Here is a 24,675-nt window from a genome sequence, read left to right as displayed (position 1 = left end):
ATAAGCTCTGGCTTTACATTCACTAAAATAAGACCTTTCTACATTGAGAGCCGACCCTAGGCAAAACTCTCAACTATTAACTTTTATTTGGGCCACATTGTTTAGCTTTTTTCATGTTGTGAGAAATAAAAATAATGAAGATGTGTTGAAAGGATGGGGAACACATTTAGGAAGCACAATAAGTCACTAACACATGTGCACAATCAGGAAGAACTTAAGTATAGGTTAGAATATAACTCTTAGTACAATCCTCTATAATGCAGCCTTCATGAAACCATAGATTTGTGTTTATTTTCTTCAATGCAATATAGCTAGCTCTTAGAAAAGTCCCTGGCACACAGTAAGCAGTCAATAAGTATTTGTTGAATGTGAGAATAACAGCTCACCTTGCCTTGCCTTTATAAATGGGTGTCTAATATTGCCTCATTCTGGGATCCTACCATTCCTGTGACTAGCTTTTCTCTTATTCTGTTTCCGTCTCTGTCTGCCAATCACCAGCCCTCCATCCTGCTGCTCTCTGCTCCCACAGCAAACTTTTGACTAGTTTGTAGTTTCTGCTTTCTGTTTTGTCGTGGTGCTTATCCTGGTTTTGCAATACTCCAGAGTTTGTACCTCTACTTTAAGTTTTCCGCTTGCGTGGTTGATTGGTTAGTTGGTTACTATCCCATACAAAAATATTCTAATAAGACACGGCTTTCATGCTAGATTATTTTATAAGCCCACTATCTAACTGTATAGTTTTCAAATTTGCCTACAGAAAGGAAACCACTTTATATTGAACTCAACACTCAAAGACACACACATACCACACATAGACACACACACACACTCACACATATACTCACATACACATTAGAATGAACAGTTCCTGAAACAATACTTACCCTTTTTAGTTCAATGTATTCTCATTTATTCTATTGTACTCTATTCATTTCATCTGCTCAGTTCCATTCTATTTCAATTTATTGTATTTCACTTAAAAATGTTGTTAAATTGACTAGTGATCCACAAACTAGCCAAATATATTAGGTTGGTGCAAAAGCAATTGCGGTTTTTGCCATTACTTTCAATGCAATTTAAAAAATCCTGATCTAGTTGCAGATGGCCAGTTTTGGTTTGAACACCAATTTTCCACCCAGTGATCTGTGGTCAATCATCTGTGGTGAGTTAGGGCAACGGAGTCACATAGCACCGGGCAAGGAAAATTGTATCCATGGCTCGGCTCTTTCAGGAGAAAGGAACCACGTGTGTGAGAGGCAATTCTTTCTGATGCAAGCAGATTCCTGCATTTATTTCTGCAAATAAATATTCCTCCATTCAGTTCTCCCATTATCCTTCCCCACTTAGCCCTGTTCATAAACTTACACTTGCCAACATGTCAATTGATTAATCCTTGCCATGGCAGTCCCTTTAAGTTGCATTTCCGTTTTAATATCATCTTGTTTAACTAATCTAATTGTTTTTGAGAGCAAACCATGTTTGAAACTGAATCATGTGTCTATCATAATAAAATAATAAGTGACAGCCCAGAGGCAGGTGATGTATTGGGGACACCATACCTTTCTTTATGCTTCTTCAATCATACATCTTCTAACACAGGTCCTGTACCAAATTAAGAGATGGTCTCTTTTCCCCAATGAGTAGCCTATACAGCACTCAACTCCAACCTAGAATGTTACATGGAGAATTTCCTGAGGAGGTAACCCTTTATGGTAGATGAACAATGGCCCCTCCAAAATGTCCTTGCCCCAATCCCTGGTATGTGTAAATATGTTACACGGCAAAAGGAACTTTGCTGTTGTGATGAAGGGTCTGTACCTTGAGATGGTGAGTGGGAAGGGGTTGATCCAGATTATCCAGGTGGCCTCAATGTGATAATGAGTCCTTCAAAGCAGAGAAGCTTTCCTGGCTGTAGTCAGTGAGAGAGATGTGATGACGGAAGGATCAGAGAAGCGACAAGAGAGCACTCAGCCTGAAGTTGCTGGCTTTGAAGAGGGAAAAAGAAATCTGCCCCCAGAAATGTGGGTGGCCTCCAGAAGCTGAAAAAGGGAAGGGGATGGATTTTCCCCTAGAGCCTCCAGAAAGAAAGAAATATGATCCTGCTGACACCTAGAATTTAGCCCAGTGAGACTTGTAGCAGCCTCCTGACTGCAAAACTGTAAGACATTAAATTTGTGTGGTTTAAACTACCAAATGTGTGGTAACTTGTTGCAGCAGCAATTGAAAGCTAATACAGTTAGAATGAACATGTTAGCACCAAAAGAATGTGTAAAAATACAAGAAGCCAGCCTCATGTAGACTCCAACATCTGAGGTGGAAATTCTTATGGGGTATTGAATGAGTAACTTAAAGCATTCCTCTTCTATGTCAGAGAACGCTGGGATTTGGCCCCTTGTCAGTGAACCTCTCTGTGTCTCTGTGTTCAACCTTTTAATCTCAAGTTAGAGAATAAACCTCACTGTGGCATAACACTTATTAGGTACATGAAAAATAAGAGACAATATTACCAGGATATAAAATGTACTGCTTCTTTCTTACAGAGTTTCCAATTGTCAGAAAAATTTACTTACTCATAAAATCCCACTGATGGTGTCCACAGAACGTAACAGTATGTGAATAGATGTTAATATTTTTTAAAAGTTTTGCATTTTATTGTGCAAAATTTAAAAATGTGCAAGATATTTACATAGATAGATAGATAGATAATGAAGCCTATTATCTAAACATATTAGAAAATGAATTAGGAATATCCGCCACCCCCTTGTCTTGGGTTTCTAGATTGTGAGCTTTATAGAATATAATTAAACATTGATATTCCAATAAAGAACTTACTCACTATCTGGTATTCCAGAAACTCAGAGAAAATTATTTTTCCCGCTAAAGAGGGTGAAGTAATTGATATGTTTGTCCACACACAGACACATATATTTGTTCATTGAATGCACAAAAAGTGCTATTTTAATAGAGAGACACAAAATATTACATATTCATGGGACTTAGGGACAAAACTATGCCTTGGAAATTTTCTGGAAAGTCACATAAACTCCAGAGAAGTTGATGTAAAGACACCTAAAGATCTTCCCAAAGAGTGATCTTGGTTTTGATAGCGGCAGTTCTACCAATACAAATACAAAAGAGTCAACAAATGGACAACTCTTTAGATTACACTTATGACTCAAGTAATTCATAGGCATTCCAGTGAAAACTGCACAGAGCTCTCTCTGCTGTTACTTGCAAAAGGCTAGCACGGAAATATCTTGTGCTCATGTGAAGAGTTGGCCCATATTTCCTTGCGTGTTATCCTGAAAGCAACAAATGACAGAAAAGAGTGATGAACATCTAAGCCACAGCTTTGTGGGGGTCAATTTATGGATGATTCATCTTACGGTTAAGTAAAGCTCCAAAAAATGTAATGAAGGAAACTATGAAATTGTTACAACAACTTGGCTCACTTTCTTAATCTGGGGAAATAAAATCAATCTGACCTAAATTTACTCTGGCCCTAACATTTTACTATGATTTAAGCTATTCACTGAAATTAACTGGTAAATGGCAGAGTCAAATGTTTTCAGAAAGTTACAGGATGATAATGACTCAGGGACAAAGTGACCCAGAAAACGGATGTCACAGCAGCCCAGGTTCTGAGTGTCAATACATACTGAAACAGGACAGAGAAAAAACTCCAGGGGGATCTTTCTTCCAAGTTTGCAAATGTGGCCTTTCTTTTTCCAAGATAATGTCATACTGAGAAAAATCTGAACAAGGGGGGAATATGCTGTTTCCTATCACTCTTTCTGGTATATTTGTACTACAGGGGGCAAACATGGTGACTTTGACATACGACACAGGCCACTGAAGGCTACAAAAAAAAAGAAAAGAAAAAAGGAAACAAAAATCCTTTTGATTATTAAATAACAACAAGCAATAGCTTGTGTGTTTGAGTTCCCTCTCCAGCGTAGGAAATCACTAGTTCTGCTCCCTCTGAGATACAGAGAAGGGGTAGAGTCTAAATTCTAACCGTAGTTAAGAGAAAAGAATTACCTCTGCATTAATGAGCAATCTGACAGCTTCCATGTGGTCAGGCAAATTTTAAGTTAGAAGGAACTTTAAGCAAGACTTCCTCATTTCATTGACCGGTTTAATGTAGGTCAAATATATATACATGTACTATAGCCAGGCACTGTGGAGATTTAGGATATTTAGAGATAAGTAAAATCCAGTACTTGATCTGATGGAGTCTAAATATACTGGGGTAGGTAGTGACAATGTGGTAAGAGTTGTGTGAGAGGTAGGTATCACTCAGAGTTTTTAGCTTCAAGCAACAGCAAATGACTGTGGCAGATCCAGACTGAAGAGCAACACACCAAACTTCAGTCTCAGAATTGCTGGGAGGGGCTTAAGAATCAGGCACATGGCTTATGAAGCCAGAGCAGCAGCCAAAGAAATGCCACTGAATAGGTTCCTTGTTTCTGCTAAGACCCAGGAACCACAATTTGCATGACCAACGCCATGAGCACTGGACTCTGAACCCCACGGCCACCACAGTCACATCCGGAACAGCATGTTGTTTGCACAGCTGCCTCTGCTCACCACAACAGTGGGTTCTCTTCTGTCCCTGCTTCTTTGTGTCATCAGTTCCTAATCCCTGGTCCCAGATAGCCATGTCTGATTGCAATTCTAAGTGCTTTGCCTCTCCCTTATCTACAAGGGCAGCTGGGACAGTAAGTCATTGGGATTTCAGCTTCTATGTTGGTTGTAACCATTGCATAAGTCAGTACAAGAAACATGGTAGGGTTAAGGAGGTCAGAAGAGACTTTCTTAAGGAAGTGATCCTGAGCCATGTGCTGAAGATGAGCTAAGGCCCCAACTTCACATAACTGGTGATACTCACACAAGCAGGCTAAGGGGCCTCCAGTCCTTATGACATAATTAGAGGAGAGCTGGGAGTACTTTCCAGACAACAGCCACCTTCACCAGCCAGCCCTTTTGTCTGATGGTCGACACAAAACTCATTGTATGAGTCAGCAGGATCTAGAAGGTTCACTTCCTCCACAGTGGCTGACAGCTAGAAGACACAGCAGAGCATGTGGGGACCAGAAGAATCCCATAGAAGCAGAGGTGTGGGGAACTAGCAACTGTTGAAAGAATTCCCTTCCCTGGGGGAGGAGATCAATGGTTAAGAACGATTTAAATAGTCCAAAGTGCAGAGTTTGTTCTTTAGAGCCAGTAGATTAGGTAACAGGGGAAGGGATCCATAAATGCTGGAGCTGATAATCGGAAATCATAGATAGAGGTAGGGCCAGGTCTCCAAGGCCATGGGACTGAGGACTCTAGGGAGCCCAGTCCTTGGGAAGCTGTTAGAAAGGCAAGTGCAGAGCAGGGATTGGAGCTGGTAAACAGTGAGTGCTGACCTACTAGGGCTTTCATTTCGGGTACTGTCAAGGTTTCAATTGCTAGATTTAATACTTTGCCTTTCTGCAAATAAAGGCTATGGGAGCCACACCAGACTAGACTGCAGGGGGATTCTGATAACAGTACTCGTCATGCATGGCATTTAGAGAGTTTTTTAAATGTAAATGTTTTCTGGGAGAGATAAAAATGGCATTAGGCTTTAACACACACACACCTTAGAGTTAATATCTCAGTTATTTTAGGCATTGATTGTTTATCACAAACATCTACATGTACATTAATGAGTTAATGAGGTGGGGATACAATAAAGTCTTGCCTTCAAATAGGAATGTAAGGCTGCATATGTACACACACACCCACGTAAACCAATGAAACGAGATACACAATGTGTTATGAGAGGAGCAGATACAATATTATGAAATTGATTAGGAGGAAGAGAATAACTCAGATTAAGACAAACTGAGGAGGACATCTTGGTGAAGAGTGTTCTTCACTGAGCTTTGGAAAAAATGAAATCTCTGAACATTTAAAGATGAGGAAAGATAATTTCAGGGAGGAGAAATGCCATGCAGAACGCCATCTGTAGGGTCGGGTAAATTAAGAATTATTTGTTTTGGAAAAAAAATATAATGACATAAAGGAAAGCTAGATTCTAGTAGAGAGTTGAGGAACCTGTGAAAAGGAGAAACGGAACAGCTCAGTGTGGATCATGGGATGAGTCAAGGGGAAACTTCAAAGGGAATCTGGGTGGATTAGGTGATTTGGCAGCATGACAGCCCGGGATGCATCAGGGAGGAAGGGGCAGTTGGAACAGTAGGAGAGAAAGTGCAGAAAAGGGAAAGGAAACTTTTTCTTTGTCACTCAGAATGACATGGCAGATGTCATTCTGCTATCTACTTACTTTAGATGAATCCTTCTGTTATGTTTCTGAACCCAGACCCAGCCAGGACTTGTCTCTATTCGTTTTCTGGGCTGTGTCTAACAGGAAATAACAGGCTAGAGAGAGATGCTGTATGAGCAAATGGAGAAACACATTTGTTTTTAACATTCTCTGTTGCTGATTTTGGAAAAAAAATGTGAAACAATTATTGCACATTGCATTTTACTAAGTTTTACATTTTTTCCCCTTCTCCTTAATTTTCTCTTTCTTGAATTTTGAACAAAATAATACTGAAATACACAGAAGTAAAACACAAAACACAGAAATGGAAAGTAAAATGGAAGAAAATATCAAGAAAACTTTATTCTTACATTTTAAAGTGTTATCTTAAAAATCCAGAGCATTTTAGAAGGTGAAATGCCAAAAGGTCTCCATTATGTCTATAGCACCTTTTGAGTGACAGTCACAGTGCTGATGTAGGGGGAACTAGTTAGACACTGTCACTCACCAGGGAAGACTTTATTCACCTGTTCCACAGGGCAGTGAGGCACCCTCAGCTCTGAATCACCGAAAGAGAATCTGGTGGGGCAAGTTCCAGCTGCATGAGGATTTGTTTGCATAAATATTTTTTAGTTATTGCCAAGACTGAGGGTGCCTTCTTACTCCCTGGCAAACATTAAACCACTTTTATTTCCTTTCATAGAAATAAGATTATATTTACAGATTGTTCTTAGATATACTCACCTGATTTTTTTTTAATTGCTTTTCCACCTGCTTCCCCTTTCTTCTTAGGGTGAAACTCTAGCCATACGCCCTCTTCTGGTTTCGGGTGAGGAGCCTGAATTGTGGGTATCGTAGTTCTCTTGCCTTTTGGGGTTTCTGGTTGAGCAGCCTTGAAGCCACACCGGTAGAACTTCAAGTCCCAGGTGGCTCAGGAAGCAGGGGTGCAGTTGCCTGCCTGCATATGGAGCAAAGCGTGTTTGAAGAGTACCCGGTTTTGGTAGAGTGACTTCTATTCACTAAAACCATGTGTCTGAACTGAAGAAGCTGGGGCTCACTTCCACAAATGTAAGTGCTGCTTTTCAAAAAATAATATTCCTTTCACTATTGATATGTGCTACACACTAGGAAGTTGTATAATTTCCAGAAAAATTTAACAAAACAACTGTTAAATCAAGTCTTGCTTTTAAATAAAGGGAAGGTAACTGTTATTCTGTGGGCTTATGGTACATGTGTTAGAATAAACCTCATGACACAGAATAGAATAATACCTTGAGACATGGTTTAGAATAAAGTAGTTTATTTTTAAAAAGCAGGAACCCATGTGGCATTAACCATCAAAGGCAAAAACAAAACAAAACACTCTGAGTTGCTTAAAATATGTAGATGGCTGAAATCCCCTAAAAGGTTTAAATATTTCAAAAAGCATACAGGCATGTTTAAAAGACTGCATTTTGAAGTTAAATAAAGTTGCAATCACCAGCCCCACTGCTTATTAGATTTGTGACCATTGACAAGATGTTTCACCTCACGAAGTCTCAGTTTCCTCATCTGTAAAGTGCGCATAACCTACCTCATAAGGTTAATAACATTAAATTAGCACAGTGGGTTGTACTGAATAGATAGGTGATAAATGATGGAGGGTAACTTGGCTTCATCCTAATTAAGTTTCAGTTAAGTTTGGAAAACACACCAAAGAAACAAAAAGACAAATACTGTATGATTCAACTTACATGAGGTATCTAGAGTAGTCAAATTCACAGAACTGAAACGTAGAATGGTAGTTGCCAGGGGCTTGGGGGAAGGAGAAATGAGAGTTGTTTAATGGATATAGAGTTTCAGTTTACAAGATGAAAACACTTGGAGACTGTACAACAACGTAAATATATTTAATACTATTGAACTTACAGTTTGTAAGTGTAAACACTTACAAATAGGATGGTAAATTGTATGTTAAGTTTTTTACCACAATTAATAAAGATAGATTTTACAAATTTATTTTTAAGATCAAAAAGCATGTAGTGAAAATTCCAGTGCCTTCCATTTATTAAAGCTCTTCCTAATTCCCTAAAAATGTCTTAAGTCTATATTCCGTGGGTCTAATTTAGGATTGATATTAACTTATCTGTGTTAATGTCTGGTTCTTACATAGCAATTACTAGGCGATAATGATGAGTTTCAGGTATATTCTTAAAGTGATTCTTTTATGCCCCCATTAACTTAATTACATGATTATCATTTATTCATAATAGTGATTTTTAATATAATTTCATGGATAGTGTACAGAATCTAGAAATTCTGAAGTCATAATTATTAGTTACAATTTGCTTAAAAGCTTTAGTTATGACTCATTTTTAAAACTTAAAGCAAAAATATTATTTATCCCAGTTTTCTCAACTTCCTTGTAGCTAATTTACAAATGGAATATTTTTATCTGTTTGTGTTTTAGAGATAATATAAACTATTAAGGCAAAGTTTGTTAAACATCATCTTATCTTAAAATGTATTGGCTGATTTGGAGGACAAAAGACATTTTGAAATTATACTGATTTTGAACTTGAAGACACGTCTGTTGAATTTTTAGAGAATTTTTTCTTGAAAGACCACACATATGCCTAGGTGTCTATGAAGACTAAACATCTCTTATGGTATCTGGTGATAACTGAGGGTGATAACAACCAGCATTTTAGATGAGTGTGCAGAGTTTTATATGTGATATGCCATATATTAATAAATGTAAACTCTATGTCAGCAAGTCCAGGATAGCATTAGAATGAAACTTGTAATTCTCCAAAGGTGGAGGAAAGCTGCAGAGGCACTGAACACAGTATGCTTCTAAAAGGGTGGCTTCTTTTTTGTTGTTGTCAAATGCTGTCTATGGTGTAGTGTCTCTGGGAAGTGTCATTTACTTGTTTGACAAAGATTTCTAGCAATCCTGCAATATACTCCTACTGGGCTGAGTTTAGAGGCTAGAAGAAACTCATGCATAGCCTTTGAGGGGATCCTTATCTACTAGCAGAGATATGTCCTCATAAATAGTTAAAGAGAGTAAGTGCTAATTCATTAGTCATTCATGCACTTCATAGAGTCACTCCACAGAAGGTGTGATGCTCAGTATCAGGGGATTAAAAAGACACCTTCAAAAACCTTTCTTTCAACTATAATTACCGGAGATGAAATAAATAAATAAATAAATAAATAAATAAACTTGAGAGATGTATATGAGTCATTAAAAAGCAGAGTGGAGTGACTTCCTAAAACACAGAAGAGACGCGTACCCAGGCTGCCAGAGGAAGGGGCAGTCACAGTGCCCCGAATTTCAAGAGGACATTGTGGGAGGTGGTGGAACTTTAGGCAGGTCTGGGGAAATGTGCAGAGCTGAGATTGGCAGGAAAAGGTAATGAAAGTATCTCATGTACAGCAGTATTTTCCAAACTTTGTGTACATTAAATGATTTTTGGGAACAGATGGACTGATCAATCAATAACATTAAGATGACAGATTGAGAATGTTTTATTTTTTGACTTACTTTCAATTCTTCAGAAATAAGTTTTGCTGTTTTTGATGTGACTTAAAGTTCTCCTAACACTTGTTTAAGTTTCCTTTATAACATTCACAGAATAAACAATAAATGTTAGCAGGCAAAAAGTACTTGGTTTAATATGATTGCTCCTTTAAAATAACATTTATATATAGTTATTGCCTATTTATTACAATAGATATCGGTTTTTTTTCATTTATGGTACTAATAAAAATTAACCTTTCAAGTATTTATCTTACTTAAAATAAGAGTGAATTTACAGGAAATATTAAGTAAAAAGTAGTTCAGGTGGCAATTGGTAGTGGAGAAATCATGATGAGGTACCAGAATGAGTGAAGTTTGGGAAACACTGAAGTAGGGGGAATATCAAGCACAAGAATTAGGAAGTGAAATTGAATGGGCTATTTTTACGTGTAGCTGGAAAGAAAGGAGGGATATTGGGTATTCCATGGAGGGTATTCTAGGGGATTTTGGATGATAATGCTGGAATAAGGTTGGCTGTAGAAGCTTTAAAGGGATTTATTCTTCAGCGGCTAGATAGCAGGGGGTTCAAAACGGTTCTGACCAGGAGCTGACTGTGGAAATCCATACTTTAGGGGGTTCCTCCTGGGCATAGTGTGCAGGAGGATTGGAGCATAGGGAACATGACGCCAGGAGAGCTCTTTGGAAATAGGTTTCCATAAGCTGAACATGAATAGATGAGGAGTGGTAGGAATTAAAATGGAAAAGAAGCAGGGGATGAAGGAATCATTCGATAAAAAAGAAAACTGAATGATAATAATGACAGTGATGGCCAAGCTGCTCTTGAGTTTTTATTTATTTTATTTTATTTTTTAACTTTTATTTTATGTACAGGGGTACACTCGCAGGTTTATTACATAGGTAAACTTATGTAATGGGGGTTTGTTGTACAGATTATTTCATCACCCAGGTTTTAAGCCTGGTACCCAATAGTTATTAATCTTGATCCTCTGCCTCGTCCCACCCACCACCCTTCAACTGGCCTCAGTGTGTGTTGTTCCCCTCTATGTGTCCATGTGTTCTCATCATTTAACTCTCACTCATAAGTGAGAACACGCAGTATTTGGTTTTCTGTTTCTGTGTTATTTTGCTAAGGATAATGGCCTCCAGCTCCATCCATGTCCCCGCAAAATACATGATCTTGTTCTTTTTTATGGTTATGTAGTATTCCACGGTGTATATGTACTACATTTTCTTTATCCAGTCCATCATTGATGGGCTTCCATGTCTTTGCCATTGTGAATAGTGCTACAATGATCATACGTGTGCATATGTCTTTATAATAGGATGATTCATATCCCTTTGGGTATATACCCAGTAATGAGATTGCTGGATCGAATGGTATTTCTGTCTTTAGGACTCTGAGGAATTGCCAGACTGTCTTCCACAATGGCTGAACTAATTTACACTCTCACCAACAGCATATAAGCATTCCTTTTTCTCTACAACCTCGCCAGCATCTGTTATTTTTTGACTTTTTAGTAATAGCCATTCTGACTGGTGTTAGAAGATATCTCATTGTGGTTTTGATTTGTATTTCCTTAATGATCAGTGATGTTGAGCTTTTTTTCATATGATTGTTAGCCACATGTATGTCTTCTTTTGAAAAGAGAGCTTCCAAAGGGAAGGGTGGGCCACCATCTTTGCATTTTCCACGTCTTAGTTATTCCAGCCTGCGGGCGTTGAAGATGCCAAGTCGACCAAAGTGGAAGTGCTATCCCAGCACAGAACAGCTGCTCTATGAAAGCATGACCATACAGGTTCTTTAAGCAGGTCCCCGATCTCATTTCTTTTCACTGGGTGGAACCTGCTAACCGGGCCCTCCAGCCACTCCCGCTAGTATTCTCCCATCTACAGAAATTTGAAAACTCCCTGGGCCAGAACTCTCAGAGGGAGGAGCGGGCTGCCATCTTTGTTGTTTAGGCATCTGGAGATTTTAAGCTTGGTGGTCTGAGAGAAGGACAGTAGCAGTGAAGGAAAAGAGAGGGAACTGTTCTCGTGGGAAAATGCAGCTTTGTATCTCAGGTGATTTGAAATTGAGAGGAGAATGGACCTTCAAGCAGAAAAGGGAAACTACGTTGTTAATCATGTGGGATTGGAATTCTGGAGCGCCATCAGGGAGGGCCAGATAAATGGAGGAGACAAATATGTTCCTTATTAAAATGACACCTAGCTCTGCTTTTCCTCCTGCTCCACTTAAGGTTCCAGGAGAAGAGAGCTGAAGAAAGAATCTTCAGGTACTCGGGAAGACAGAGGAAGGGCATGCTGACTGTTTCCTCCCAGGTTTTATTTTCTCTTTGGGGTTTTCTCTTGGTTACTGTGGCCACCACCTTGCCCAGAGATAAGAGGCTTCTTTATAGGGGCCTTCCTTAGAATAAACAGAAACATCTTCATCTCCAGCCAGAACAGACATCAGGTTTAATTTCCAGGAACGGTAGAAGAGTTTTGTATGTTTTCTATTTCCAGTGGGAAAACACCTAATTTAGATATTTCCCCAATACATGTAATATGTAGTAGACACTTCAAGATAGATACTGCAAAGACTTATGTACTCACCTCCCAGTTGAAGAAATAAAATATTAAAGATTAAAAAATACCCTCCTTAATCCTATTCTCTTTTCACCGTCAGAGGTTACCACTATCCTATCTTTGTCAGTATCGCTGCAGTGTATGTTTTTATTCTTTTATTTGTTTTTTAAATGCTTTTATTCTTTCAACTGCTGTGTATGTGACGATATCCATAAACAGTCTATAATAGTGTTTTGAATGTTTGAAAATTTTATGGAAACAATAAAGTATGCATTATTCATCTGCAACTTGCTCTTTTCTCTCTGCATTATACTTTTAAGATTAAATCATGTCTATTCTTATCGCACAACTTATTTTCATGGCTGTATGGCATTTTGCTATCATAAGTAGTCTATAAAAATATTATATTACATTCCTATTTGTGTCCAAATGAAACAATTACTCTAGTGAATATTTCCAGAAACTGATTTGCTGAACCATGGGCATGTGTATCTTCAACTTTATGAGATATTGAGAAATTGCTTTCCAAAACATTTATAACACATTATATTCCCAGCCAAAATAGGAGTTCCTGTTTCTATTCTCAACCCACTTGTTTATCTCAAATGTTCTAATCAAATAATCTTTCCAGATGTAACTGAAAGCCAGATGCTTGTGGCATCTGGGAGACTCAGATATGTTTGGAACACTCCCATTTTTAAAATACAGTGCAAAATTTGATCTGAAATCACCTCTCTGTTTCTCAACCTGTGATGTTAAAGATTGACTGACTTTTCCACAGACATTTACTTTCGTATTAATCATATGACTTTTCCATTTAACAGGCACTTACTTTAGTATTAATCATACTAATCACAATAATGATAATGATAATATTGATAGTAACTATTAGTGCCAATTGAGTACTTACTATATGCCAAATGCATTAATTATATTATATTGTTTAATTAATTTTGGGGAGCGGCAGATAATGCTATTATACCTCTTTTAGAGATGAAGAAACTGATTCCCAGGAATCCTTATGTTAATAGTAAATAGAGATTGTTCGTCTATTCCGTCTAGGACAGTTGAGAAATGATAGATGGGAGCAAACTGAGAAGAGAGACATCAAATTATTACAATCTTTAACTTTTAAAAGTTTAGACTCTGGTTACTATGTAAATAATATCAAAAGAACATACATACACACATAATAAGAGGGAGATATCAAATAAGTGCTATATTTGTACTGAGAATAATTTAGTTTTGCATAGGAAGATTGGAAAATGATTCTTATGGGTGACTAAACTTTAGTAAACCCTGGAGTCTTGACAGAGGAGATTAATGAGGCAAAAATTGGAGGCAGTAGCTCTTTAGAAAATATGGGAAAGTGGCAACTACAGAATATTTTTGAGAAAGTTAATTAATTTATTTAATCTTTAATTAAACAAATAATTTCTGACCATCTATTGAGAGGTTCTGAGGCTACATTCTGGGATACAGCAGTGAACAAACAAGATGCCATCCCTCCTCATTGATGGCAGTGCTAAGAGATGTACTTGGGGAAATGGGGGCAACAATATGAAAAGAAAAAGATTGAAAGGATAAGTCACATCCAATTTTGAAGGATTTTCAAATACCAGCCTAAGAAGTGTGCACGTTATTTCCTGAAGGCAGTGGGGAATCAATATGGGTCACTGAGACATAAGTAGCAACATTCAATCATTTATTCAGTTAGCATGTATTTTACCTGTATTTTGCTTAGCACTGGATACATAGGGATGAAAGAGGTTATAGTGCCATGAAAGTGACAAATACACTTATAAAATTTATAATACAATGTAAGAACTGTGCCAGAGGTTTGCACAGGACAGTGATACCTAACCTAGGCTGTGGATGTGCAGTGAGGAGAGAGAGGAGAACAGTGGAAGATATTCTAAGATGGTTTTTTTGGGTAAAGAAATTTGCTTGAAAAAATCTGCCAACTTGATTTAGACATTTATAAAATAATATGTGTTTTGCTGATTTCAAAAGCATTGCATATTCATTATAGAAAATCTATGAATCACAATTATACTTACCAAGGATGCATACCTTTAAGGTTTGTGTGTGCATTAGTCTGTTCTCATGTTGCTATGAATAAATACCCAAGACTGGGTAATTTATAAAGGAAAGAGGCTTAATTGACTCACTGTTTTGCATGGCTGGGGAGACCTGAGGAAACTTACAATTATGGCAGAAGGCACCGCTTCACAGGGCAGCAGGAGAAAGAATGAGTGCCAGCAGGGAAAATGCCAGACACTTACAAAAGCATCAGATCTCATGAGAAGTCACTCACTATTACAAGAGTAGCACAGGGGAAACTGCCCCCATGATTCAATTACCTCTCATCATGTTCCTCCCACAACACATGTGGAGTATGAACATTACAATTCAGTATGAGATTTGGGTGGGGACACAGCCAAAACCATATCATTTCACCCCTGGCCCAAATCTCATGTTCTCACATTTCAAAACACAATCATGTCTTTCCATTAGTCCCCCCACAAAGCCTTAACTCTTTCCAGCATTAACCCAAAAGTCCAAATTCAAAATCTCATCTAAGACAAGGAAAGTCCCTTCTCCCTATGAGCCTGTAAAACAAAAAACAAGTTAGTTACTCCCTAGACACAATGGGGGTACAGGCATTAGTTAAATACACTCATTTCAAATGGGAGAAATTGGCCAAAACAAAGGGCCTGTAGGCCCCATGCAAGTCTGAAATCCAGTAGGGCAGTCATTAACCCATAAAGTTCCAGAATGATCTCATTTGACTCCATGTCTCACATCCAAGTCACACTGATGCAAGAGGTGGACTCCCATGGCCGTGGGCAGCTCTAGCCCTGTGGTTTTGCAGGGTACAGCCCACTTCTAAGCTGCCTTCACAGGCTGGCATTAAGTGTTTGTGGCTTTTCCAGGCATATGGTACAAGATGTCGGTAGATCTACCATTCTTGGGTCTGGAGGACAGTAGCCCTCTTCTCACAGCTCCACTGGGCAGTGTCCCAGAGCAGACTATGTGTGGGGACTCCAATCTCACATTTCCCTTCTGCCCTGCCCCAGTAGAGGTTCTCCATGAGGGCCCCACCCCTGTTGCAAACTTCTGCCTGGATATCCGGGCATTTCCATACATCCTCTAAAATCTAGGCAGAGGTCCCCCAACCTCAATTCTTGACCTCTGCCCACCAGCAGGCTCAACACCATGTGTAAGCCACCAAGGCTTGGGGGTTGCAGTCTTTGGAGCAATGGCCTGAGCTGTACCTTGACCCCTTTTAGCCATGACTGAAGCTGAAGCAGCTGGGATACAGGAAACCATGTGCCAAAGCTGCATAGAGCAGAGCAGCCCTGGGCCCTGCCCACAAAACCATTTTTCCCTCATAGACCTCTGGGCCTGTGATGGGAGGGGCTTCCATGAAGTCTCTAACATTCCCTGGAGACATTTTCCCATTGTCTTGGTGATTAACATCTGGTTCCTCATTACTTATGCAAATTTCTGCAGCAGGCTTGAATTTCTCCCCAGAAAATGAGTTTTTCTTTTTTATCGCATCATCAGATTACACATTTTCCAAACTTTAATGTGTTGCTTTCTCTTGAATGCTTTGCCACTTAGAAACTTCTTCTCCTAGATTCCCTAAATTATCTCTCTCAAGTTCAAAGTTCCACAGATCTCTAGGTCAGTGGCAGACTGCTGCCAGTCTCTTTGCTAAAGCATACCAAGAGTGACCTTTACTCTAGTTCCCTATGAGTACCTCATCTCCATCTGAGACCACCTCAGCTTCAACTTCATTGTCCATATTACTATCAGCATTTTGGTCAAAGCCATTCAGCAAGCCTCTTAAGGTGTTCCAAACTTTTTCACATTTTCTTCTCTTCTGAGCCCTCCAAGTCTCTAGGAAGTTCCAAACTTTCCCCCATTTTCCTGTCTTCTTCTGAGCCCTCCAAACTGTTCCAACCTCTGCCTGTTACCCAGTTTCAAAGTCGCTTTCACGTTTCAGGTATCCATATAGCAGCACCTCACTTATTTTACCAATTTACTGCATTAGTCCATGTTTACACTGCTATGAAGAAATACCTGAGACTGGATAATTTATAAAAGAAAAATGTTTAATTGAGTCACAGTTCTGCATGCTGGGGAGGCCTCAGGAAACTTACAATCTTGGTGGAAGACACCTCTTTACAGAGTGACAGGAGAGAGAATGAATCCTAGCAGGGGAAATACCAGACACTTATGAAAGCATCAGATCTCGTGAGAAGTTACTCACTGTCATTAGAGCAGCATGGGGGAAACTTCCCCCATGATTCAATTACCTCCCACAGGGTCCCTCCCATGACACATGGGGATTATGGGGATAACAATTCAAGATGGGATTTGGGTGGGGACACAGCCAAACCATATCAGTGTGTATATCCTGTTAACCTTTTAATGCCAATAATAGATATTATAAATGAATAATTTATAAAAGTTATATAACACTTTTAGTTCACTTACCTGGGTATTACACAATTTTGATATCTTTGTATATTCTTCTATAATACAAGTTTAAACTTTGCTCATTTGTATGTCATAATTTAAACAATCCTTTGTTCCTTTATTGGTGAAAACACTTGTTTTTTTTCTAATATTTGTTATTGTGAATAGCACCATGTTGCACATTGTTCAAAAATCCTAGGACATATCTGATTTATTTTAAAGATAAATTTCTAGAATTTGAATTATATGTCCTAACATATAAAAGCATTAGACCATATTATAGAGGAGAAGGAAAATCCTTTTAAAAGATTTAAAAATAGGCTGAGCACAGTGGTTCATGCCTGTAATCCCAGCACTATGGGAGACAGAAGTGGGGGGTATCACCTGAGTTCAGGAGTTTGAGACCAGGCTGGCCAAAATGGTGGAGCCCTGTCTCTACTTAAAAAAAAAAATTAACCAGACATGGGGTGCCACATGCCTGCAATCTCAGCTACTTGGGAGGCTGAGTAGGAGAATCGCTTGAACCCAGGAGGTGGAGGTTGCTGTGAGGCGAGACTGTGCAACTGCACTCCAACCTGGGTGACACAGCAAGACTCTGTATAAAAGAAAGAAAGAAAGAAAGAAAGAAAGAAAGAAAGAAAGAAAGAAAGAGAGAGAGAGAGAGAGAGAGAGAGAGAGAGAGAGAGAGAGAGAGAGAAAGAAAGAAAGAAAGAAAGAAAGAAAGAAAGAAAGAAAGAAAGAAAGAAAGAAAGAAAGAAAGAAAGAAAGAAAGAAAGAAAGAAAAAGAAAGAAAGAGAAAGAGAGAAAAAATTAACAAGGGATTGAATTGATGAAACTTGCATTTTAGAAAGATTATCCTAAAAATAATTTGAAGGGCAAATAGAAAAGATCGGAGGCAGTTTACCAGGTCAGATTTACCACGAAAATCTAGGTGAGAAAATAATAAAACCCGCACAAAAGAAGTCGAATTACTAACGGAACGTGGCAGAAGATTTTAGAGATACTAATTTTGTAGAAGTTCATGGACTGGCAACAGTGACTGGGGGGGGGGCCACAGGAGGTAAAACTGATTGTGGATTACCTCTCAGTTTCTGACATAGGTATCTGATTGGGTGGGTGGTGATGTCCTCATTCCTTTCAACAGGAAAGACAAGAGAAGCAGGTTTGGAAGGAAGAACAGATGAGTTGAGGTTGGCCAACTTTGACGTACCCGTGGCCATCTATGTGGAGAAATTCCTTGAGCAATGGAACAGGTCTTGGAGTCAGGAGGGCAAATGGTTTAGAGATTAACAGACGTGGAAGTCAGCAATCCTTCAGTGTAGCTATAATCATGGGTGTGGGTGACTCTCCCACGGATGTTAAGAATGGCAGCATGAGAAGTTTAGGGTGCCTATGGTGCTGCCCTCTGATAACATTAAAGTTTAATCAGAGAAAGAAACAGCCATAGAGGAGACTGAAAAGGAGAGATCAGAGAAACAAGAGAAAATCCCAATGGAAGGTAGAGTGAATAAGGACAAAGAAGGAGAACTTCTCAAGAAGGGAAAAGCTAACAGTGTCACATGTCACAGAAATGCCAAATAAAAGAGAAAAATGTCCTTTAAATGTCACTGGAAGTCTTCTCTAGAGCAGTTTCAGTAGAGTGGCAGGGATAGGCACTAGAATGTCATGATTGTACCTGTGATTCAGGAAGATGACTGTCCTCGCCATGGACAGAATGACTTAGGGAAGGAAGAGACAATACAATAATGTGGGAGACAAGTGTGGTGAAGATGGGATCAGGACCCCAGAAAGGAAATAATAAAGGCTAACCCAAGGCAGGCACCATGATATCAGAAAGAAAGCTACTAGGTAGTGGATTTATCAAGTAGATGATGATAATGTGTGAGAAAGATGATGGAGCTCAAGAAGGCTCTTCAAGAGGGCTCTAAGATTTTTGTTTAAAACGACAGAGAAGATAGTGAAACTATTCCAAAAGGCAGAGCTAAGGAGAAGAAATAGGCATTTTTGTTAATGGAGATAAGGAAGAAGAGATATACTGATGTGAGGTATATATGGAGGTGCCTGAGGGTAGGGTCAGTGTTCACATGGAGACATCAGGAAAGTGAATGCTACAGTTCTGCAGCTCTCGGGAGGGGTCTTGGTTGGGGACAAACATCATTGAGCTTTTGCATAAAAACAGGGATTTCGAATCATGGAAAAGGATGGAACGACTCAAGGAGATCACTGAAACTGAGAAGAAACAAACAACCAAAAAACCCTTGAGAAATATTTAAATAAACAGATATCACAGGAGGAGCCACCGAAGAAAACAGGGAAGAGATGATCAAAGCAATAGCAATAAAATAAGAATATTATTTCAAATGAGTTTATATTTTTTGGTAACTAGGTGAGCTATAAGAAACAAACTTTCTTTTCACAGGCTACTTGAAAAAAATAGATTGAATTATAGGTGAGGTGATGAACTGGTTTTAGGAAATTGAGATCATGACCGAATGAGACCACACCACAGATCACAGCAGGAAGAGGATCAAGGAAATCCCTTAGGATCTGGGCTTTTCCCAATTCTTGCTTTGTCCTGGAAAATATATTTTAAGAATATCTACTGTAATAATGTGATTTACTAATATGTTGTCTTTGAGTTATTTTTTTCCAGATTCTATGTTCTTTTGGTATGAAGTTGAACACCTAACTTTAATTCTACGCAATAACTTCTGACTTAGTTTCCTCCCAACTGAAGTTACAGCAAAAAGTTTATGATCAAGGCACATTGCTAGAAACTAATGTTTTGACTTCATGAAAATCCATCAGAGCTAAAACTTTACAAGACTTTCTCTTCACATTTATTTCCATTCTAAAAAAATTATATTAATATGCAATAAAGTATGAATTCATATATCAAAAATTTAAAAATTTACTGAAATTTGTTCATTGATAACCACGGTGTAAATTTAATTATAGATCCTTGAACTAGGGTGCTAAGAAAGGCTTCTTTATCCTTTCCTAATTGAAAAATGTACAGTCTCTACTCACTAGATTGTCCTCATTTTGGATAATTTTAATAAACCGAAAAAGCAGTACACATATTCTTGTTTTAGAATATCAAGTATAAAGTATCATCTTTAAGATGTGGTGCTTAATTCCTCCTTATTTTCATGAAGCTTACAAACTTACAGTGTGAATGCAATTTTTATGTTTTGCCTGTAATTCAACCTATTTTTCTGTAGTCTCCTGTGAAAAGTATGTTTGTTAGAGCTCACCTAACCAAAAAATATAAACTCACTTTTTCTATCATTGGCGTTTCATTCAGTTTTCCAGGTTGATCTTATAAACAAGTTGATCAATTATGTGGGAAGTGCTTTCCACTTGGACTTGGATTGAGACACAAATGTCTCAGGATGTTCAGGATGAAAAAAGATGTTTGAGATATTGTGCCAAATAGAAAGACTTGAAGATCACATTCTAAGGAATTGAGCAGGCCGGGCGCAGTGGCTCACGCCTATAATCCCAGCACTTCGGGAGGCCGAGGCAGGTGGATCACAAGGTCAGGAGATCGAGACCATCCCTGCTAACACGGTGAAAACCCATCTCTACTAAAAATACAAAAAATTAGCCGGGCGTGGTGGTGGGTGACTGTGGTCCCAGATACTGGGGAGGCTGAGGCAGGAGAATGGCCTGAACCCGAGAGGCGGAGTTTGCCGTTAGCTGAGATCACGCCACTGCACTCCAGCCTGGGTGACAGACAAAAAAAAAAAAAAGAATTGAGCAATAAATTGAGCAATAAATTCAAGCTTCAATATGTATCCAAATATAATATTTATAAAGCTAATAAGGAGAACCCTAAAGCAATTCTTCTGTAAATTAAAAATCCAAATAATATAAAAGCATGTACATACATAAAAATTACATTTTAAAATGCAAATGGAAACATGTCTGGCTTCCTTTTTTTTTCACTTAATATATTTTAGTGATGAGCCCACATTGTTTATGAAGGTACCACTCTTTCCACTATGATTATGTAATTTTCCAGCCATTACCTATTATTACCAGAGCCACAATGATCATTTTTGCATAGAAACAGGTTGTTAAATTGAAAAAATTCATTAAGATTCCAAGAACGATTGATTTCAGATACCAGAAAGAGGTATCTGACAAAAATCCCAATTGGCAATATTTTCACAAATCTTGAGCTCCTCGCTGACTTCCAAGTTGCAGGAAAAAATAATGGGGGAATGAACAGTGAGAGGATTTTGTGAGAATGATTTTTGAAGGACTATCCTAATCCAGAGGGCTAGGTGAAGAGACGAAGGATGCTATTGCTTCACCTCATTGCACATTCCAGGAAAGCTTGGTGTGTTTGCCTGCCTGGAAACCAGGGCTCAGGGAGGCTTTAGCTGACTTAAAAATGGGATGCATCATTCACTTCACAGGTATAGCCATTGAAAGCTTCTCAGGATCTTCCAAAGTGCATGCATGCACGCACACACCATCTTCATGATCCGCAGCAGCAGCAATAAATATTTGCTGGTTGTCGAAGCTTCCAACTTTGGAACCATCAGTAGCAGAAGCTAGCTAGTTAGTTGGGTGATGGAAGAGGTGAGGTGGAAAAAGAGGAGATATACACTTGTACCCCTCTTCCCCAAAGGCTGTAGACCCATGTAGTGTGGAGAGGGGAGGATCAGTCTTGCCCTGGGAGACTGGCATGCTGATGAAAATTTACAAATAATACTGCATTTTGAAACTTAAAATAACCCAGGACTTTTTCTATTTTTAATCTAAGAGTGACCAGGAGATACATGGGACCAACTGGGGAAATTTCATCAGTGGTATTAAAAAAATTTCCCCCGATGAATCAATTGTTTAAAAGCACAGTGGGGGACAAAAACACAGTTGCACTTTGTTACATCTCACCAATTGCTCTTAAGAAGGTTACATACTTATCTTTGCTCACATATAAAGAGAGCATTCATTTTTAAACAAAGACAACATACTAGCTATGGATTTCCAGAGCAAAGGTAGAATTAATGAATTTAGACTAGGAATAACTGAAACCGAATCAGTACTCTAGAGCTACACTTTCCAGTCAGGTAAATGTTAGCCACAAGTGCCCTTTAAACTGACGAAAATTGACAATTCAATTTCTCAGTAAAACTAGCTAGATTTCAAGTGTTCAACAGCCTCATGAAGTGTGTTCAACAGCGACATGAATGTAGCTATTGTCTACCTGATTGGATAGGACAGATATAGAACATTTCCAAAATCAAAAAGTTTTTGGTTCTCATCACAGGTAGTAAATCATTTAATTCTCATAAAATATAGTGGAAAGGGAATAATAATTATTATTATTACTACTTAATAGATGTAAAATTGAAGATTGGAGAGTTTTAGAAGCTCGATCAGGTTCTTTGGTTCTGGGCCACATTTTCTTTCCTCTAACACATATTCATTGACTATCAAGGCAAGTATGAAATGTGTCAACCACTTTACTCTATGTCCGAAATATAAAGAGGCATATTCTGGAATCTAGAAATTTCTAAAAGAAGGAAACTAAGCCCATCTCCATGTCATAGCTTTGATGGCAAACACAGTCTTGTATCTGTTTCTAATATTTTCCATTTTACAATCCGTAAAATTTACCTACAGAAGTTAATATAACCAAAAGACTGTGAACAAATGGAAGCAGTTTTAGATAGCATTAGTGAATTGCTAAATAACTGCACTTGTCTACATTATCCTTTCATTTTGGTAGGATTGTCGAAGAAACTATTCACTGGTTTAAATGTGCGGACATGGTTTTGAGACCAAACTTGTTTTCTGCTGGCATTTGAACCCAGAGAGCTTTTACAAATGAAGATAGATAAAATTCACAATAAAATAGTTATTCACACTAAACACCTAGGAGTGTGTAAGAATAACAGTTTTATTGGGGAAAGGAAATACAGGGGCCAATTGAAAAAACATAAAGAATAATTAGCAGTCAGTGAGGTTTGAAACTCATTTCCCCTACAGGAAGACATGGGTCCAACTGGTACAGAGATTCAACTTCACATTTTGCATTCTTGGAGACAGAAGCTCAAAAATGGAATCTAAGGTGGTCTTAAATGCAAAACCTCAAGCGGGTAATTTGTAATCCTTGGAGTTTAGGAATCAAAAACAAGGGACAAGGTGGGCTCTGTCCACTTCTCTCCATTGTTACAAGCACTTTCCTAGTTCAGGCTACTGCCCTCGCTCTTTGTCTCTAGTTCTGCTTCAACTTTTGCTTTCCACCTTCCTAAAATGTAAATCACGGATGAGATCATGTTATTGACTGAACTTAAACTCCTCTGTGTCTTCTTTAGGCTAAAGTTGAAGTTCCTCAGTCTGTCTTGTAAGTGTATCATGACCAGCCTCTGCCTTTCTCTGCATCCTTCCCTCTTGCCCCTCCCCCATCCTTGCCTCTGCCTCTTTCCCCACTGCTATGCCTCAGTCTTACTGAACTGCTTGCTGCTTCCTGGACGAGTTCTCCTCACTCTTGTTTTTACACCATTGTGGAACATTTTCCTTTTACCTGAAGCACTGCATCCTGCTTCTCCCTACAAATTTCACTGTGGAGCATTTGAACCCAGATAACTCAACCTCCAGAACCCATTTCATAAATTCTGCATAATTAGTCCATGGGGGGAGAGACTGAGAACCCCTCTTGGCCTCTTGCATTGCATGAGCCTGCTGCTTCTTTCTTCCCTCTCTTTAATTAAAACCTCAGACTGTGTCACATACTTCTTTTGAGTGTGACCAGCTCTCATCAAGGTCTTTCTTAAATTTGATTCACCAATTCAGATGACATAGTACCACTTCTCTCCCTTTAGAATATTTTTTAAAATTAAAAAGCATAATAATAGAAATCCATCCCACCAAATAACACCTAGTCATCTTGGAAGTTTTTTTTTTTTTTTTTTTTATTATTATACTTTAAGTTCTAGGGTACATGTGCATAACGTGCAGGTTTGTTACATATGTATACTTATGCCATGTTGGTGTGCTGCACCCATCAACTCGTCAGCACCCATCAATTCATCATTTATATCATGTATAACTCCCCAATGCAATCCCTCCCTCCTCCCCCCTCCCCATGATAGGCCCCAGTGTGTGATCTTCCCCTTCCCGAGTCCAAGTGATCTCATTGTTCAGTTCCCACCTATGAGTGAGAACATGCGGTGTTTGGTTTTCTCTTCTTGTGATAGTTTGCTAAGAATGATGGTTTCTAGCTGCATCCATGTCCCTACAAAGGACGCAAACTCATCCTTTTTTATGGCTGCATAGTATTCCATGGTGTATATGTGCCACATTTTCTTAATCCAGTCTGTCACAGATGGACATTTGGGTTGATTCCAAGTCTTTGCTATTGTGAATAGTGCCACAATAAACATACGTGTGCATGTGTCTTTGTAGTAGAATAATTTATAATCCTTTGGGTATATACCCAGTAGTGGGATGGCTGGGTCATATGGTACATCTAGTTCTAGATCCTTGAGGAATTGCCATACTGTTTTCCATAATGGGCGAACTAGTTTACAATCCCACCAACAGTGTAAAAGTGTTCCTATTTCTCCACATCCTCTCCAACACCTGTTGTTTCCTGACTTCTTAATGATTGCCATTCTAACTGGTGTGAGATGCTCATCATCACTCACCATCAGAGAAATGCAAATCTTGGAAGTTTTTAACAGGGAGATGAACACTTCCATGGTAGACTTAAGTTGATACTTTCCTGAATGTAGAATGATATTAAAAATATTCAGCAATGAGTATGGCATGGATACCTGAACTG

At 38.6% G+C, this 24,675-nt stretch overlaps 1 protein-coding gene and 1 long non-coding RNA gene across 2 annotated transcripts in view; one reads left to right on the top strand and one right to left on the bottom strand.

Moving 5' to 3' along the window:
- Positions 1 to 2,927: 2,927 nt before the first annotated feature.
- On the bottom strand, positions 2,928 to 7,122 carry LOC104658641. Its single transcript, XR_747454.2, has 4 exons — positions 7,037 to 7,122; positions 6,314 to 6,421; positions 4,892 to 5,065; positions 2,928 to 3,302 (listed from the first exon to the last, which is right to left on the bottom strand). It is a non-coding gene; the product is annotated as an uncharacterized LOC104658641 (long non-coding RNA).
- A 172-nt stretch (positions 7,123 to 7,294) lies between these two features.
- Positions 7,295 to 24,675, top strand: part of MACC1 (MET transcriptional regulator MACC1) — a 78,961-nt gene continuing 61,580 nt past the window's right edge. Inside the window, exon 1 of the mRNA XM_010358708.2 lies at positions 7,295 to 7,360. The gene's annotated coding sequence lies outside the window, so the exon portion shown is untranslated. The remainder of the gene's footprint in view (positions 7,361 to 24,675) is intronic.

This window comes from Rhinopithecus roxellana, chromosome 6, assembly GCF_007565055.1.
Source record: "Rhinopithecus roxellana isolate Shanxi Qingling chromosome 6, ASM756505v1, whole genome shotgun sequence".
Lineage (NCBI taxonomy): Eukaryota > Metazoa > Chordata > Mammalia > Primates > Cercopithecidae > Rhinopithecus > Rhinopithecus roxellana.
Note: the sequence above shows the minus strand (reverse complement) of the source record. Positions and strands in the feature narration are given on the sequence as shown.